Raw genomic sequence first — 17817 nt, forward strand, 5'->3', positions numbered from 1 at the left:
ATTGGGTAAGAGGCTTGATTATGTAAAACACCAACTGCCAGGAAATGATTTGATTGTTAGAAGAACCTGGAAATGCTAAAACCACAGATCACCACATCATCCTTTTAGGAGATCCCAAGAGAGACCAGGAGGAGGCTCAGGAACCAAAAGGTCATGCTTCTCAGGGGGCCATGTGGGACCCTTGGCATCTCCTTCTGCCTTTGGACCTGGGCTTGGCCCCTTTCACTCTCCATCGGTTTCTCTATCTGGGCCATATTGGGGCTGAGAAAGTTCATTGATCTTAATGACTCTTTGAATCACGAACCTTGTATGATCTTATCTCTAAGGTTTCTTTTCCTCTTTCCTTTTCTCTTTTTTATTTCTTTTGTTTTGATAGCCTCAAAAAAAAAAAAAAAAAAAACACACTTTCCATATGGTGCCCTTCCTGGAGAGCAGCCAACTCCCCAGGTCCCCAGGGCTGGCCCATGCATATGCATGGGCCAAGAAGGCTGTCCAGCCACCCGCAGTGTGATCACAGTCACCAAATGTGCCCATGCCAGCCGCTCCCAGCGTCATCCTCCCTCCCTGTCAGTCCCACATCTCTGCAGCCCTGTCAGTCCTCTGAATTCGTGGCGGTAAAGGCGATTCCACGGTCCCAGGGAGCGCACCGCTGATCACGGCGGGGGTGGACAGGAGAAAAGGGGGTGGCTGCAGAGGCACAGAAGCCCTCGAATGCAGACTCCACATTTCCACCCAAGGACATTACACATAAAGTCACAGTGGTGCCCAAGAGGACTGAAATAAGACCCTCAGCCTCCAACTCCAAAACGGGTCCCCTCGCCCGACCCCACCACCTGGCATGCGCTGTGAATTAAGTTCTTAAAAATAAATCCCATAATTATCCTGTGAATAGCAAATTACATTGTAGGACATTGCCACCTGTGGTAGAACAGTGAAAGCAGAATTAAGTTGGGGGATTATGAGTGACGCAGAGCTATCATTGGGGCCGTAATTGCTACACTGTCTGTTGTAGCAAAAGTTTCTGATGTGTCATTATTTTGCAATAAATGTTCTGATATTTTGCATTAATCAAAGTTATTCATACATGTATTTTATGGCAGCAAAGATTGTGTTCTATTGGCTTTAATGTTAAAGCCTTCATTTGTTCAAAGAAAACATTCAAAGTATACAATTGTGTTGCCCTGTTTGGTACTTTTTCATTATTTATTTTTGGCTTTTTTAGGGTCGCATTCACGGCCTGTGGAGGTTCCCAGGCTAGGGGTTAAATCGGAGCTGTAGCAGCTGGCCTACACCACAGGCACAGCAATGCCAGATCCTAGCCGAGTCTGCGACCTACACCACAGCTCACAGCAACGTCGGATCCTTAACCCACTATGTGAGGCCAGGAATCAAACCTGGATGCTAGTCAGATTCGTTTCTGCTGAGCCATGATGGGAACTCCTCTTCATTTTTTAATATAGAAGAAGAATCAAAATACAGAAGCCACCCAGGTCTGATTCTTAAGAGTCTTGTGAGAATCTGCTTTTGTGAGATGTTATCAGGGAATTAGGATGAATGGAGGAACTCATGGGATAGGATGGAGATAAAATGTGTGACATACAGACAAAAAAAAAAAAAAAAAAAAAAAAAGAGTTCCCATCGTGGCGCAGTGGTTAACGAATCCAACTAGGAACCATGAGGTTGCAGGTTCGGTCCCTGCCCTTGCTCAGTGGGTTAACCATCCGGCGTTGCTGTGAGCTATGGTGTAGGTTGCAGACGCGGCTCGGATCCCGAGTTGCTATGGCTCTGGCGTAGGCCAGTGTCTACGGCTCCAATTCGACCCCTAACCTGGGAACCTCCATATGCCGCGGGAGCGGCCCAAAGAAATAGCAAACAGACAAAAAAAAAAAAAAAAAAAAAAAAATGTGTAACATACTAGCCAAGGGCCAAGGCAAAATCAGAGCTGTGCAGGTGGAGGACATACTGGAGGCCTGCTTGGAGGAGGCAGCACTTCAGTTGAGCCCTGGAAAGCTTAATCTTTAGGAGCTAGAAGTCATGGAATCTGTTGTAACCCTCTCTTTTTGCAGAAACTGAGCCACAGAAAGAGGAAAGATCTCTCCGAGTAACATACTGACTTGACCTGAGGAGATGGGAGGTGAAGGGCAGGAAGCAAAGCAGGGAGGAGAGGTGACAGCTCCAGGTAAAAGAAATGGTATCAACAAAGGTGGAACAGTCGGAAAATTCAAGGGTCCGAAATGGCCCTTTAAGGTGACTTTGCACCCCTGCCTGGGCCGAGCGCTAAATTCACATGGTTAACATGGCATTGACCCAACTCCAGGGTTGGGCACATGACCCAGTTTTAGCAATCTTCTTTTTTTTTCTTTTTACTTTAAAAAAATTTGTTAAATTAATTTATTTTTTATTTTCATGGCTGCATCTGAGGCATATGGATGTTCCCGGGCCAGAGGTCGAATCAGAGCTGCAGCTTCTGGTCTACACCACAGCCCTGGCAACACCAGATCCAGGCTGCATCTGCAACCTATGTCACAGCTTGCAGCAAGGCCAGATCCTTAACCCACTGAGTGAGGCCAGGGATTGAACCTGCATCCTCACTGACAAGATGTTGGAGTCTTAACCCTCTGAGCCATAACAGGAACTCCTAGCCAATCTTCTTATTGCCCCCTCTTGGGGTTTCATGATTGGTCAGAGATGGGCATGGAGCCTAGATGGGTCCAGGAAGATTCTTGTCTCCAGAAGTTCACCAGAGCAACCAAGAAAGGGGTATAAGTTGCACTGCTGGTGGCACCACTTGGGACCAGTTTGCTTAAGAAGAGTGACCCAGAGAAAAAGAACACTGAGAAATGGAGAGAGACCAAGTCCCAAAGTAAACATTTGAGGACTTCCCTGGTGGCCTAGTGGTTAAGGATTCAGCCTCGTCACTGCTGTGGGCCTTGAACTTCTGCATGCTCCAGATGCAGCAAAAAAAAAAAAAAAAAAAAGTTTGACCTTTGAATTCTGCTGCCTGAACCTACAATTACTTTTTAGTTTTAGGGGCCAGTCTATTCTCCTTTTGTATCAAATTAACCTGGCTTAGGTTTCTGTCATTTACTTCAAAGCAATACTGATTGCCTCACTCCAATTAAAAGGTAGCTTGGGGAGTTCCTGCTGTGATTCAGGGACAAGGAACTTGACTAGTATCCATAAGGACGCAAATTTGATCCCTGGCCTTGCTCAGTGGGTTAAGGATCTGGCGTTGATGTGAGCTGTGGTGTAGGTCGCAGAAGTGGCTGCGATCCTGCGTTCTGTGGCTGTGGTGTAGACTGGTAGCTGCAGCTCCGAGTCGAACCCTAGCCTGGAAACTTCCATATGTCGTGGGTACGGCCCTAAAAAGACAATCAATCAATAAATAATAAATACATAAATAAGGGTCGCTTGATTCTCAAAGGAGACCTCTTCAAACTCCCCCTCTCACTGAGCCCTGGGAAATCCCATGAAAAAGCGGCACAGCTAGTGACACCTCCGTGAGGCAGGTTGATTTGCCCTCCAGATGCCCCAATGGCCAGAACACTTGCTACGTTTCCTGCCAGCACCCGCCTGGCATTTACCTGGGGCAGAGGAGGCCAGGTGATCTGAGTCTGCAGCTAGCGTGGGAGCCGCTGGGTGGTGTATGAACCCCTTCAAGAGAAACTGCCTTTAGATCCTTCTGTGTCTGCCTTTCCCCTGTTCCCCTCTGTTCCTCCCAACCCCTGGCATCTCGAGTTTCTAAAACCCCACAGCACGGAAAACTTCAACTCCAGGTTAATCAAAAGCAAGTGGCAAATACAAAGCCTGACAGACTGTTGAAGGCCAGCCTTCAAGACCAACTCCAAACAGCCCGCAGTCCCATAGAGTCAATGTCACTCAACTCTGCAAAAGACTGAGTCAGCCTGAGCCACTAGCAGGCCGGGAAGACAAAGGCGTTTTGAGAACCACAGGGCTCAAAGCTGCCAGCCCGGAGGCAGGGCCGGAAGTTCCTGTGTTACAAGGCTGGCTGAACAAATGTTTGGCAGGGTCCTGCATTGCTGAGAGGTGACACTGCCGCCGGTGACCCCCTCCCAGGACTCCTCCCAGGACTCGTGCACTCAAGGCGTGGGGCCCCAGGACCTAGCTGGTGCAAGAAGAGATGAGACAGGTGAGCCCAAGCGTGCAGGAGAATTCAGGAGAACTCTAGGGCTGGGAGTTGCGCAGAGCCTTGGAGAAGATCATAGACTGCCCACGCTGCCCAGAACAGGTGCATGTGTGCAGTGAGGGGAACAGGGACGGGGTAGAAGGATGAAATAAGGGGAAGGGGTGGGGCTGGAGCCATCTGTTTTGGGAACAGAGCAGCCATGGCAGGGGGTGGAGAGTTCTTCCCAACCTCAGCCACCTGGGGAGCAGGCCCCCTCTGCCATCTGCTCTGAAGACCAGCATTGCCCACGAATGTGGCCCCTCCTTGGGTAGAGGGCCAGTGCCCAGAATGGGAGGAAGGGCCAGGGGTCTGCTCTGCCTCACTGCTCCTGCCTGCCCCGGCTCAAGGGTACTGGCCTTAAACCTGGCTGCAGTGCTCGACCTTCTTAGGCCCTGGCTCAGGTGCGAAGTGACCCCTCGGCCTGGCTTTGCCCCAGGGAGATACAATCGTTGTCTGCTAAGCCTAAGAAGAGTAAGGGGTCCCAGAGATCCAGGGCTGGGCTGGGAGGAAGCCCAGCCTTGGGTTGGAGGAAGCCCCAACCTGGGGGATCAGCTGGCTACACATTCTGTACCCTACTCTGGCACCTGGGCCGGTCCTCCACCCTGCAGGACACTCTTTCACCACCTAGGACATTCATTCACCCCCCAGGACATTCCCCCATCTCCCAGGACACTCCCCCACCACCCAGGATACTTCCCCCACCACCCAGGATACTCCCCCCACCTCCCAGGACACCCCCCACCTCCCAGGATACTCCCCCCACCTCCCAGGACACTCCCCCCACCTCTCAGGATACTCCCCCACCTCCCAGGACACTCCCCACTACTCAGGACACTCTCCCCACCACTCAGGATACTCCCCCAGGACACTCCCCCACCTCCCAGACACTCACCCCACCTCCCAGGACACTCCCTACCACCCAGGATACTCACCCCCCCCCAGGACACTCCCCCTGCCACTTCCCAGGACACACTTTCACACCTGGGTTAGTCCTCCACCAAGTCAGTTCTCTACGGTTTGGAGAAATGCCTCACAGCAGGCTCCTTACAGATCCTGAGTCTGTCTGACTCAAATCTGCATCTCCAGCCCCAAGGCGAGGGATAAGAAGCACTCACAAAGGGTGTGTTGGATGAGCGGCCATTCTTGAGCATCAGGGAGAAATATCCTCTCTTCTCAGCATCAAGAGGACACCTGGAGGCATCTATGACAGGCATCTGGAATCTGGAGTGTGTTGGTGATAACCGGGCTCTGTCATCAGACTCAAGTTCTGCCAGACCTGGTCCGTATCTCAGAGGGCTGAGGAGCAAGAGCTTAGCATGTTGCCAGTGGTCAGTAGCCGTTCGACGCTTCGGCATCCTTCCTTTCCAGAACGGTCCTCTAAGGCGGCCCCGAGTATCTGTCTCATCTTATAGATGAGAACACTGACACTCAGAGAGATGAGATCATTTGCCCAAGCTGAAAAGTGGCAGAGTCCTAAATTCAGAGCCTGGCCTGCCTGGCTACCAAATCACTGTGCTTCGTGGTATCCTTCTTGGCTGTGCCTGACATGCGGAAGCTGTTCCTTTTGCTGAACTGTCCTGAGGACAAATTCAAGGTGCTGGGAGACCAAGGCATGGGCAGGCCTGTGGTGATGAGTTATAACAACTGCAGATGGAGTTTAACAAGGAAGATGGAGAAATGCCACACTGGCGTCCAAAGCAAGCAGTGTCTGCAGTGCCCACAGCTGCACCGCAGAGTCAGCATGCTGGCTGGCTCCCCTGGCGTGGCATTGATGGGGTGGGATGTGGTTGGAGTTGATGGATAGCTTCATTTGCTCATTGATCCAGTCAACACATATCTATCTGCAATGTGCCAGGCATACAACAGTGGTGTGAGGGTGATGGGGCCATAATAGCAGAGTGATGTGGGGAGTTCCCACTGTGGCTCAGCAGAAATGAACCCAATTAGTATCCATGAGGATACAGATTTGATCCCTGGCCTTGCTCAGTGGGTTAAGGATTCAGCGTTGCCATGAATTGTGATGTGGGTCAAAGAAGCAGCTCAGATCCCGAGTTGCTGTGGCTGTGGTACAGGCTGGCAGCTGTAGCTCCGATGTGATCCCTAGCCTGAAAACTTCCATATGTCGTGGGTATGGCCCTAAAAAAGAAAAGAAAAGAAAAAAAAAAAAAAAAAAAAAGGTGAGGTGAGACCCTCTAAGACGACAAGACTTTCTCCCTGCCACAGGAGGGAGGTAGAGAGCCAGAGACCACCCCGCAAAGGGCTCCGGGGGCTCATCCCTGAGACCTGTTGTGGCCTCACTTCCCCTGCCCTCGAGCACCAGAGAGCCCCCAGGACCCCACCTGTAGGGACTTCCCAGGTCAAACCTGAGATTCGCTCCCCTCCCCCCTAATTCTGGCAGATGCCCACAGCTGGCTGGCAGAATTGCGCTGCTGGCTGGCCACCTTTGCCAGCACTGATGGTCGGGAAGGGAGACTGGGAGTGGACGGGTGGCCTTTATCCACCACTGAAGTGCTATCTCTTAAGCACCAACTATGTGCCGACACCAGGCTGCGGAGGAATAGTAATGAGGCAGTGATGCAAAGGCAGGGCTGTGGGAGCCCACCTGGCTGGGGGATGCCAGCCTCCTCCTCTTCATGGCAGGAGGGGCAGGGAGAACACAGCCACCTCCTCTGGAGAGGACTACTCGGCCAGTCCCCGGGGGCCTCTACACCTCTGACGCACTTGCTCTTCATGGACAGCCAGTGGGGGGTTGGGGGGGCATCAGAGGATGCTTCATGCTTGAGAAACATCCTCCCGTTGGGACGGTCCCAGGTCCTGTGTAAAGTGGGTGCCCTCCTGAGTGTCTGCAGATGCCCACAGCATCTCTGCGTGGTTTGTGTGCTGGCTGCCATCTAGGCTGGCCCTGGAGACAGAGCCCCTCTGACAGGCTTCGACAACCCACCCCTCATTCCTCTGATGGCAGCCAGCCCCGCCTACAGGACCTCAGCCCCGCCCTTCTCACCTGGCCTTGAAGTGATGAGGGACTGGGCTTGAAGGTCTTACCTTCTGACTGCCCCAAGGTATGTTAAGACCACAGGCGACCCTTGGGCAGGTGGCAGCAGGAGGCGAGGGGGTGGGGGTGGGGGTGGGGGAAGCGTCTAGTTAAACCCTGTCATTTGACAGATGGGAAAACTGAGACCCATGGAGTTCCCACTGGGGCTCAGTGGGTTAAGGACCTGACTTTTTCTCTGTGAGGATGTGGGTTTGATTCCCAGCCTTGCTCAGTGGGTTTCGGGGGGGAGGAGGGGGGCAGGGAAACGGAGGCCCAGAGTTGTAACTCACACCACAGCCCCTGCCCCTACATCCAGCACCCCAAACAGGTCTCCTGCAAACCACCCTTCGCCCTGCCTGCAGCCTTTGGTGCTGCAGCCTTCCTGAAGGGGTCAGGACCACGTCTCCCATAAGCTGATGATGTTGCTCTTGACAAGTAAGTGCAGCTGAGAGATGTCCCCAGGCCACCCCACAGACAGCATCTCATAGCCACTGACTCCACACCCACCCACTCCCCATGCTCCAGCCCCTGCACCTTCCTCCTTCAACCTGGGTGAGAAATTGAGACTTACGCCCTGCAGACCAAATGAACCCCGCAAATTAGCCTAGGGTCCCTCCCTCCTGGCTCCTCCCTGGTGGAGGGACCCAGCCTGGAGGCAGTGGGAGGCTGGACCAGACAGCGGCTCGGTGCAGACGCGCTCCTACAGGGCTTGCTCATATTTAAAACTTCCTTTCATATATTTTTAATAAAACAACTGATACAAATTCAAAACCAACTTCATAAATCAAACATTATTCAATGCTGGCGGCTTCAAGGTTTCCCGGCGCTTGGCTGGGAGCGCGCCGCTCTCCCAGACGGGGCTTCGCACTCCGGTGCTGGAGGTTTTGTGAAAGGTTTATTGGATTTCATAGTCCCTTAAGGGGAAACCCTTTAAATGTCTTTGCAATTATAAGTCTAATAACACTTTCAGCCCTTGGACACAGCCTTGACTTGACAGAGATAAGGAACTGGAAGTTGCTCAGTCAATACCAAGCTATTAATCTCTGTCACCTCGCTGTCACCGCGGCTCAGGAAAACAATGTCGTTTCTTGACCTAGGTGAAGGCATGGAGTGATTTTATTCAGAATGTCAGCATTCATCAACCCAGATTTTGTCACCCCCCCACCCCACAAACGGGAGGTCTTCCGTTCTTCACCCAGCTCTCGTTGACACCCTTTGAGGGGAAAGACTCTCTTTGGGTCTCAGCCTATTATTATTATTTAGCACTTATTCAAGGGTAAAGCCTTTAAGAATAAAGTTTTTCCTGCCAGTGAAGAGACCTGGCAGATGAATCCCTTTGGGCTGCTCCTCAGTGACCCCCAGCCAAGGACGCTGCAAGTTACAAGCACAGTGTTTGTTTACATATTCAAATGAAGGTTAATTTTTGTCCTGTCTCCCCAGCTCAGATTTGATTAAGGTGGGGCTCTCCCCCCACCCCCCTACCCCCCGCCCCTGCCCTCCATGGCATCTTCCTCCACGACCTTGAAAGAAACCCAAGAAATGGTTTCAAAGAAAAGCCAACAAAAATCCTGATGAGAAACTAACAGGGACAAATCAGATGGCGCCTGGCTGAGAAAAGCTGCAGGCAAGATGCAAGGAAGGGAATGCCCGCTTTGCCCAGTGGGGACCTAGCCTCTGCAGCAGAGCGGGATAAAGGCATAACGGTGGGCGCCCACCCTGGAGCTCAGGGTGCCCTCAAGGCCAGAAAAGTGCCAGTCATGTTTTGAAAGCCCTGGGTCTGTCCTCAGGAGGGGCTGAATCTTTGTGGCTCCATGGAAAGCTTCGGGCTGTGGTGGCAGCCAGCGTGGAGCCCGCAGGGCTCCAGGCCCCTGAACCATTGTTATAACTGTTCTGTAGGGCGCATCCCTGCATCAGGGTTTATCAGGATTATGTTGGAGCTCTCAGAGGTCTTCAAACCTGGACAACCTTAGCTCAGCCACTTTCTGGGTCTCTGTTCTGATGTGCGCTTTAACCAGATGTCCCGGCTTTTCGAAAGAGTTCGGCCGTCATGGAGACCCGATTCTGCCTTTGCAGGAAACTAGCCCTGAGCGCCTTCTCCTAGGAACTAGTTCCTGTTTAAGACTCTTGACCAGATTACTCTTCAGTTATAAATAGTAACAACCCCCTGTCTCCCCGGAGGAAATGCTGAGGCTTTCCTTTTTCACTGTGGGTGCCAGCACGCTCAAGGCCAAATTTCCTATTAAAGCTGAGGTATGTGCATGAATTTTAGTCTTGTTTTTTTTTTTTCTGCTGCTTATATTGGGGCAACGTGTTATCAAGTCCTCTCCTAGGGGTCACTTTGAATCCCTTTTCCATAGATAGGGGGTTTCAGTGAGAAAAGAAATTCCAGGAAACTGTAGACAAGCCCAGGGATGGGACTCCAGATCAAGCTGTGGTCCCAGCTCTGTCTCTGACTTCCCTGCGGTCTAGTGAGTTGTCAGCCAGGCCTCATCTTTCTCATCTATAGGATAGCACCATATGTGGGACAAATATATGACAAAGGATTATGTGTGTGTGTGTGTGTGTGTGTCTATATGTCTATAGCTACATCTATATATGTCTCTAGGACTAAGCTGATGTTGCTCAAACTTGGCCTCTGTCCCCTGGTGCCGAATAGAGGTGTGGAAACAGAGTTTTGGGTGAAGGAGAAAAGAAAGCTTTATTGCTTTGCCAGACAAAAGGGGGCCACAGCAAGGTAATGCCTTGAAGATTGTGTCCCCTTTGGAAGAAATTAGGAGGTGGCTTTTATAGTTTGGGGAGTGAAAAATAGGGCTGCAGATAAGGATCAGGGGAGAGGCCCCAGGACTGGTTCTGGTGGTCCTCCTTCTCCCTAGAATGAAGAATGCTTCATCAAGCAGGTCTTCCATTGGTTGGGGGGTTTAGTTCTACTGAAAGGCTCAGAGGTATTGTGATGTATATCCCTGGAGGAGGAACCAGGACCCTGCCCCAAGGCTGCCCCATTGTCTCTGGACTGCTCCTCCCTGGGCTCTGCTCCCCTCCCTTCCCTGCTTAGCAACTGCCCTTTGGAACCCAGGGAAGGTCATAGAGGCTGAGGTTTAGTCCCTAAAAACAAGACATGGAGGACACAGAAAGGTTTGTGTGCCCAGGAGCTGTACAGGGCCCTGCTGGGTTACACTAACTCTGATCCACTGATCTTCTTCCAGGTACCCTCAGCGCCCACACCAAGAAGATGGTACATGGGGATCAAGAGCAGGAACCCAACGGCCCCGGGAGTAGGATGACCAACTCATCCTGCTTTACCTGGGATGGAGTAGACACAAGGAGTTGTAGCGGAGGGATGTGGAAAAGGGAGTAGGGAGCTTGACAAGAGCAAAGCCATGTTGCTGCCACCGTCCATCTTGGTGAACTTAAGGTGAGTCATACGAGGGTTCTGGGAAAAATGAAGTCATTAGGATTTGAGATAACACCAGGCCCCGATTGTTCTAAAGAAATTCAAAAATAGCCAGATTGTACTTGAGGCTAATCATTAAAGTAACAATATTAGGCCTTCTGTACAGCTATACATCTTTCTGTATCCTGCATGTAACTAAAGAGTAATGTAGCATGTTAGACACGGAAGCAAGCACTGTAAATGTATCTCCCCCTTTCTGTTCAGGGTCTATGATTGGGAAGTGATTCCCCAGGGACCCGCCGGCATAATAAAGCTATTCTCCCTCCATCTTCCTCGAGTGTCCTCTGAGGTGACTTCTGGGAATTCTACAGCAGTAGCAGTTAAAGAGGGAACTTATGGGATGTTGGGAGGTGACTGTAAGTTAATAACTGCCCAAGAAAGCCATGAGCATAAGGCAGGCTTGCTTGACCAGAGGAGGTGTGAGAACTGCCTCAGGTTCTTGGGTGGGGGATGGGATGAGGCCTGCATTCAGATTCAGGCAAAGGACAAGGGTTCGAGGACACCCTTCTGCTGATTTGAGTACACACCTTACTGGATACTAAGAAGGAGCTCCTACTCCCAGAAAGGAAGAGGTGGGCTTTTCCAACCCCCAGTCCCCTTGGATGATGAAGCTGTAGCCCACCAGATCCTCAGGGCAGAACTTCTGTGCCTGCTCCCTTGCATCTTTCACATGTGTCCCATCTTTTTTTTTTTTGTCCTTTTTTTTCCTTTTCTTGGGCCGCGCCCACGGCATATGGAGGTTCCCAGGCTAGGGGTCTAATCAGAGCTATAGCCACCAGCTGTAGCCACAGGCCTACGCCAGAGCCACAGCAACGCGGGATCCAAGCCACATCTGCAACCTACACCACAGCTCACGGCAACGCCAGATCCTTAACCCACTGAGCAAGGCCAGGGATCGAACCCACAGCCTCATGGTTCCTAGTTGGATTCGTTAACCAGTGCACCACGACAGGAACTCCACATGTGTCCCATCTTAATAAATCTATCTCTTGCCTATCACTTTGTCTCTCACTGAATTCCTTCTGTGTAGAGACATCAACAACCTGAACCTCAGTGAGTCCAGACCCAGGGTGAGTGCTTCCAATTTAAAACAGTGCGTTTGAGTCCCAATCTGGATTTAGGTTGGGTTGGAGTCCCGGCATGTAGGTTCAAATCCCAATCTGTGTTCTGGCTGGGTTCAGGCTGTTAATACCATCAGTTTCACTGGTAACACCAAAAGTCCCATGTCCCAGGCAGCCCTTCAGTCCCAGGCAAATCGGGATGGTTGCTTACCCTCCAGGTTCACCAGCCAGCTTGCCATTTGCTGTCTCTGTCACTTTGGGCGAGTTCATTAAGTTACTGGTGCCTCAGCTTCCTCCATCTTCAGAACAGGATTGGAAACAAAGCTGCTTCCTGGCATAGTTATAAATTGGAAGCAAGTTCCTGTTTGTAAAGCACGTAGAACAGTCTTGGCACATAGAAAGCACTATGAACACTATGAATGTTCATTAAGGAAATGCTATAGCCTGTTTGCTTCCTGCAAAAGTTGGGGAAATTTTTTGAAATAATTGTCTACCCTTCCCCCCCCAAAATTTGTCTACCCTGACTTTCATAGATCAAGATTTATCCTGAGAGCAGAGACGATATCCAAGCTGTTCTGGGAGCTGGGGAGGGAGACACAGCTCCCAGGGAGATCTCGGGTGGTATGTGACTTGGGGAAACCACTCATTTTGGGTAGAACCCACCTGCCCTGTACAGAGAGGCCAGTGGGCTGGCCCACCTCCATGTTTTCTCAGTGAGACAGTTATCAGGGAAGGAGACTGGGGGTGCCCCTGGCATCTTCCAGAGAATCAGCCACGAAGAGCCACAGAAAGGAGCTAAGCTTGGACACCAGTGGCTGTTCCTTGTGAGAAAGGGGACTGGTGCTGCTGGGCAGCCCACCCTTCTGCCTGAAGAGTACAGCCTTGGGTTTTTTCTGGGAATTAAAATCAGGCTCCTGCTCCTCCCCTGAGATAGGACCAGGGCTCGGCTGCCTGGAGCTCAGCCAAGGAGTTGTGTAAACTAGCAGGGCCCTGTGGGGCTCCTGGGCACACAAGTCTTTCTGTGTCCTCCATGTCTTGTTTTTAGGGAATAAGCTTCAGCCTCTCTGACCTTCCCTGGACTTCAAAGGGCAGTTGCTAAGCAAGGAAGGGAAGGGAGGCAGAGCCCAGGGAGTAGCAGTCCAGAGACAATGGGGCAGCCTTGGGGCAGGATCCTGGTTCCTCCTCCAGGGATATACATCACAATACCTTTGAGCCTTTCAGTAGAACTAAAACCCCCAACCAATGGAAGGGCTGCTTGATGAAGCATTTCATTCTTCATTCTAGGGAGAAGGAGGACCACCAGACCCAGTCCTGGGGCCACTAACCACCAGCTTTGAAAGACAATGCCAGCTTGCCTCTCCCCTGATCCTTATCTGCAGCCCTATTTTCACTCCCCAAACTATAAAACCACCTCCTAATCTCTTCCAAGGGGGGCACAGTCTAAGTCATTACCCTGCTGTGGCCCCTTTTGTCTGGCAAAGCAATAAAGCCATCTTTTCCTCTTTCACCCCAAACTCTGTCTCTGCATTTCTATTTGGCACCTGGGGACAGAGGCCAAGTTTCAGCAACAGTTCCCACCTTCCCTCACCCCCAGGCATGCCAAGCTGCCCAGAAGGCTGAATGGGCCACCGACTAAAGACTACATCCCTCTAAGCACATCTGTCCTTATTAAGCAACAGCTGTACCTTCAGCCCCGGCTGAGCTGAGCCCTGCCCTGAAGCAACTTCCTCTCTGCTTGGCAGACAAGACTCACGGCATCTGCAGATCCTTCGTCTGGCATTTGCTCCGGACTTCCATTGTTTCATTTTCATCTCTCCTCCCAAGTGACAGGTGAAACTTTCTCACTGCTTGGAGGAGCCACTAAGCCCGCTTTTCTCGTGTGTCCCCTGCAGAGCCTGGCACCTTGGAGGTCCTCACGCAATTCCTCCTGGGCAAATAGTGACTCCATAAAATAAAGAGCAACTGTGGAAAGCTGTATTGTTTGATATGGTAGCCCTAGCCACAGTGTGGCTCTTTTTTTTTTTTTTTAATTTATTGAAGTATGGTTGATTTATAATGTTGTGTTAATTTTATATATATATATATATATATATATACACTTTTTCATATTCTTTTCCGTCATGGTTTATCAGAGGATATTGAATATAGTTCCCTGTGCTACACAGTAAGACCTTGTTGTTTAACCAACCTAAATATAATAGTTTGCATCTGTTAATTCCAAACTCCCAATCCTTCCCTCCCCCTTAGCAACTACAACTCTGTTCTCTATGTTTGTGAGAGTTTCTGTTTCGTAGATAAATTCATGTGTGTGATTTTGGGTTTTTTCTTTAAGTTTGGGATTTTTTTTTTTTTTTTTTTTTTTTTTTTTTTTTGCTTTTTAGGGCCACACCCACAGTACATGGAAGTTCCCAGGCTAGGGGTCCCATCGGAGCTAACAGCTGCCAGCCTACATTGCAGCCACAGCAAGGCCGGATCCCTGACCCACTGAGCAAGTCCCAGGATGGAACCTGCATCCTCAGGGATACAAGTCAGATTTGTTTCTGCTGCCCTGTGTCTTATTTTTGATTCCACACTTAAGTGGTATCATATGATCAGTATGGCTAGTGAAATGAATTAAATTGAATTAAAAATTCAGTCCTTTATCACATGAGCCCCATATATTCAATAACTGTGTATGGCTAGTGACTGCCATATTGCACAACACAGATAGAAAACATTTTCAGAAAGACCCCTTCGTAGCTCAGTGGTTAATGAACCCAAGTAGGATCCATGAGGGTGCGGGTTCCATCCCTGGCATCGCTCAGCAGGTTGAGGATCCAGTGTTGCCGTGAGTTGTAGGTCGCAGACACGGCTTGGATCCCGCATTGCTGTGGCTGTGATGTCGGCTGGAAGTCGTTGCTCCAATTCAACCTCTAGCCAGGGAGCTTCCATATGCTGTGGGTGAGGCCCTAAAAAAAAAAAAAAAAAAAAAAAATTTCCATCTTTGTAGAAAGTTTTAGTGAGCTCTTCTGATGCAGGACATGATAAGAACAGGGGTTATTAGACAGGACGCATCCCATCCTCTTGAGGCTATAACAACTGGGACCTTAGATTTCTGAGACTGAGACGTAAGGCACAATTGATTATAGATGACAGCAATCCATGACGTCTTCCAGGTGTTAGAAGTTACCTTCCATTGTAGGTAAAGACTGGTTCAGGGAGAGGAGCTTTCACAAGGATGTCATAAGCTGAGGTTCCCAAACTAGCTCCCTCCCAATATGATGCAGTCGGATGGGAAGATGGCAGGAGGACGAGGGAGAGGGAGGGAACAGCTTCAGTGGGACCAATATGGGTGAGGTCTTCACCAAACTTCTCCCCACCTGCTAGCTTTGCCTCCTATCCTGGGAGCTGCGGGTCAGCATCCAGCCGTGGTCAGCATCCTCCAAAACACGGAAGATTCAGAAGCAGCTAAACTTCTGGCTACCCCCCCCCTTTTTTTTTTGTCTTTTTAGAGCCTCACCCACAGCATATGGAAGTTCCCAGCCAAGGGACTGCATCGGAGCTGTAGCCGCTGGCCTACACCACAGCCACCACGGCCACAGCAACGCTGGATCCAAGCCAAGTCTGCGGCGACCTATATCACAGCTCATAGCAACACCAGATCCTTAACCCACTGAGCAAGGCCAGGGATTGAACCAAGTCCTCATGGATACTAGTCAGGTTCATTACCACTAAGCCACAGTGGGAACTCCCCTTCTGGCTCTTTAGGTCCCTCTTGGGGCCCAGCATCATTCAGTCAGCAAGCAAATAACAAAATAAGGTCTAGATATCAGCTGCAAGAAAATCTAGTGGCCATACGAAGGAAAAAATATAGGAAGCTAGCCATTTCCTTGGAAGCATCCAAGATTCCAGACTCTGATGGCTAAGTGTGTGTGTGTGGTGGGGGGAGTTCCTATGAACTCTCCAAGTACGCTGAAGCCGTCAGAACCAAGGAGAACCCCAGACTTACCTCCACAGAATCTATTTGAGGGAAGCAGGGGAGGAGGCTCACTCTGTCCCTGTCACCAAAAGCTACCAGGCATCCAAGGAGAGGCCACAAGACCGTGAGTGAGGTTAGGCAGAGGGCTGCACAAAGCCCATGCATGTCTCTGTTCAGCAGTAGATCTACCCTGAAAATAAATGCAGGGAGTTCCCGTCATGGCTGATTGGAAACCAATCCAACTAGTATCCATAAGGATTCGAGTTCTATCCCTGGCCTTGCTCACTGGGTTAAGGATAGGGCATTGCCATGAGCTGTGGTGTAGGTCGCAGACTCGGCTAAGATCCCATGTTGCTGTGGCTGTGGGATATTTGAAGGGGTTTTGTCTCCTGTCCCGAGCCTTTTTTTTTTTTTTTTTTTTTTTGCTTTTTAGGCCCGCACCTTAGCATATGGATGTTCCCAGGCTGGGGTCAAATCGGAGCTGTTGCTGCTGTCCTACACCACAGCCACAGCAATGCCAGATCTAAGCCGCATCTGTGACCTACACCACAGCTCACAGCAAGATCGGATCCTTAACCCACTGAGTGAGGCCAGGGATCAAACCTGCATGCTTATGGATACCAGTCAGATTCATTTCCACTGAGCCACAACAGGAGCTCCAGGAACTCCTTTTCTTGAGCGTTCATCATGCACCTGATATAGAGCTAAATGGTCCATGCGACACCTCCCCATGATCCTGTGAGACCGACAGACACCAAGAGCTTCCCATTTCATAGATGCAGGAACTGAGGCTTCTAGAAGCTCAACAACTTGACAGTCACACATCAAATAAGCAGGAAAGATAAAGATTTGGTCCAATTGGCAGTTATAATGTGGGTTTATAGGTCACATTAGGGGGTCATAATCTTTTCAAGTTTGAATGAAGGATCTGAAAATTCAATAGAAAATGTCAAAGAAGAAATTAGCTTCTATAATAACTTGTAAATGGCTCAACTGAGCAGCTCTCTGAAAACTCAGATGATTGAAGATGTGGTCTAGTGTTTCCTTTGGCAGGAGGAAATTGCCTTTGTCTTGAGAAATATTTTCTGTCCCTCCTATTCACTGGGGTGAGACCAGGGCTAGAGGCCTGGAGGGATAGACTTCAACACGGGCACAAGGTGGGAGCGGATGAGGTGTCTGTGACCAGGTAATATGTCAGCACCTATGGCACCTCCCAGACAGCAGTCCTCAGGGAGCCAAGCCAGATAGTGCTATGTTCTGCCAGCTTCAGGTGTGGGGAGGGCATCAGGCCTGGCTCCTGGGGCACACAGCCCATAAATCAGCCCCCGAGCCTGCTGCACAATTGCAATGCGTCTCTTTCAAGCAGCTCTGAGAAAAAATGGCTCCATCTGCTCACTGCTAGGTAATAAATAAAACGGAATTGGAGCAAAATGGATGGAAAGCAATTTTTGGAAGATGAATTTCTGAAGGAATTGGCTACCATTTGTGCACCTCTTCTGGTGTCAGAAATGGCCACCTGAGACCCTGCCAAGCCCAAGGGCAGGAGGAGGCACTAATGGGCAAAAAAGAGAGACTGGTACTTCCTGGTGACTGGCTGGTCAGGAAAGAGTTCTCGCAAAGGACTTCCCATTACTAATTTCGCTCCTTTTTTGCCTTCTCCTTCCTCTCAGTCATCATCTTTATCATCATCACCACCATCAACATCATCATCACCACTTTCAACACAACCATCACCACCATCACCACCCTCACCACCATCATCACCCTCATCACCATCACCACCCTCACCACCATCACCACCCTCACCACCATCACCACCCTCACCACCATCATCACCCTCATCACCATCACCACCCTCATCACCATCACCACCATCACCACCCTCATCATCATCACCACCCTCATCACCATCACCACCCTCACCACCATCACCACCCTCACCACCATCACCACCCTCATCACCATCACCACCCTCACCACCATCACCACCCTCACCACCATCACCACCCTCACCACCATCATCACCCTCATCACCATCACCACCCTCATCACCATCACCACCATCACCACCCTCATCATCATCACCACCCTCACTACCATCACCACCCTCATCATCACCACCCTCATCAC

The 17817-nt window shown here is 50.4% G+C and overlaps 2 long non-coding RNA genes across 3 annotated transcripts; one reads left to right on the top strand and one right to left on the bottom strand.

The window, feature by feature from the left end:
• Nucleotides 1-4049: 4049 nt before the first annotated feature.
• On the top strand, nt 4050-13654 carry LOC146402304 (uncharacterized). The gene is made up of 4 exons (XR_014808632.1): nt 4050-4150; nt 5364-9467; nt 10421-10629; nt 13014-13654. It is a non-coding gene; the product is annotated as an uncharacterized LOC146402304 (long non-coding RNA).
• LOC106508311 (uncharacterized) lies at nt 8177-12080 on the bottom strand. Of its 2 annotated transcripts, none has more exons than XR_002345513.2 (3): nt 11941-12080; nt 10518-10647; nt 8177-8310 (listed from the first exon to the last, which is right to left on the bottom strand). It is a non-coding gene; the product is annotated as an uncharacterized LOC106508311 (long non-coding RNA). The 2 variants fall into 2 exon arrangements; XR_014808631.1 differs by lacking the exon at nt 8177-8310 and adding an exon at nt 9871-10086.
• Nucleotides 13655-17817: the final 4163 nt, after the last annotated feature.

This window comes from Sus scrofa, chromosome 6, assembly GCF_054392235.1.
Source record: "Sus scrofa isolate SSC_HxYL_T2T_F1_AM1 chromosome 6, Sscrofa_HxYL_maternal_Yorkshire_Landrace_v2.0, whole genome shotgun sequence".
In the NCBI taxonomy this organism is placed as follows: Eukaryota; Metazoa; Chordata; class Mammalia; order Artiodactyla; family Suidae; genus Sus; species Sus scrofa.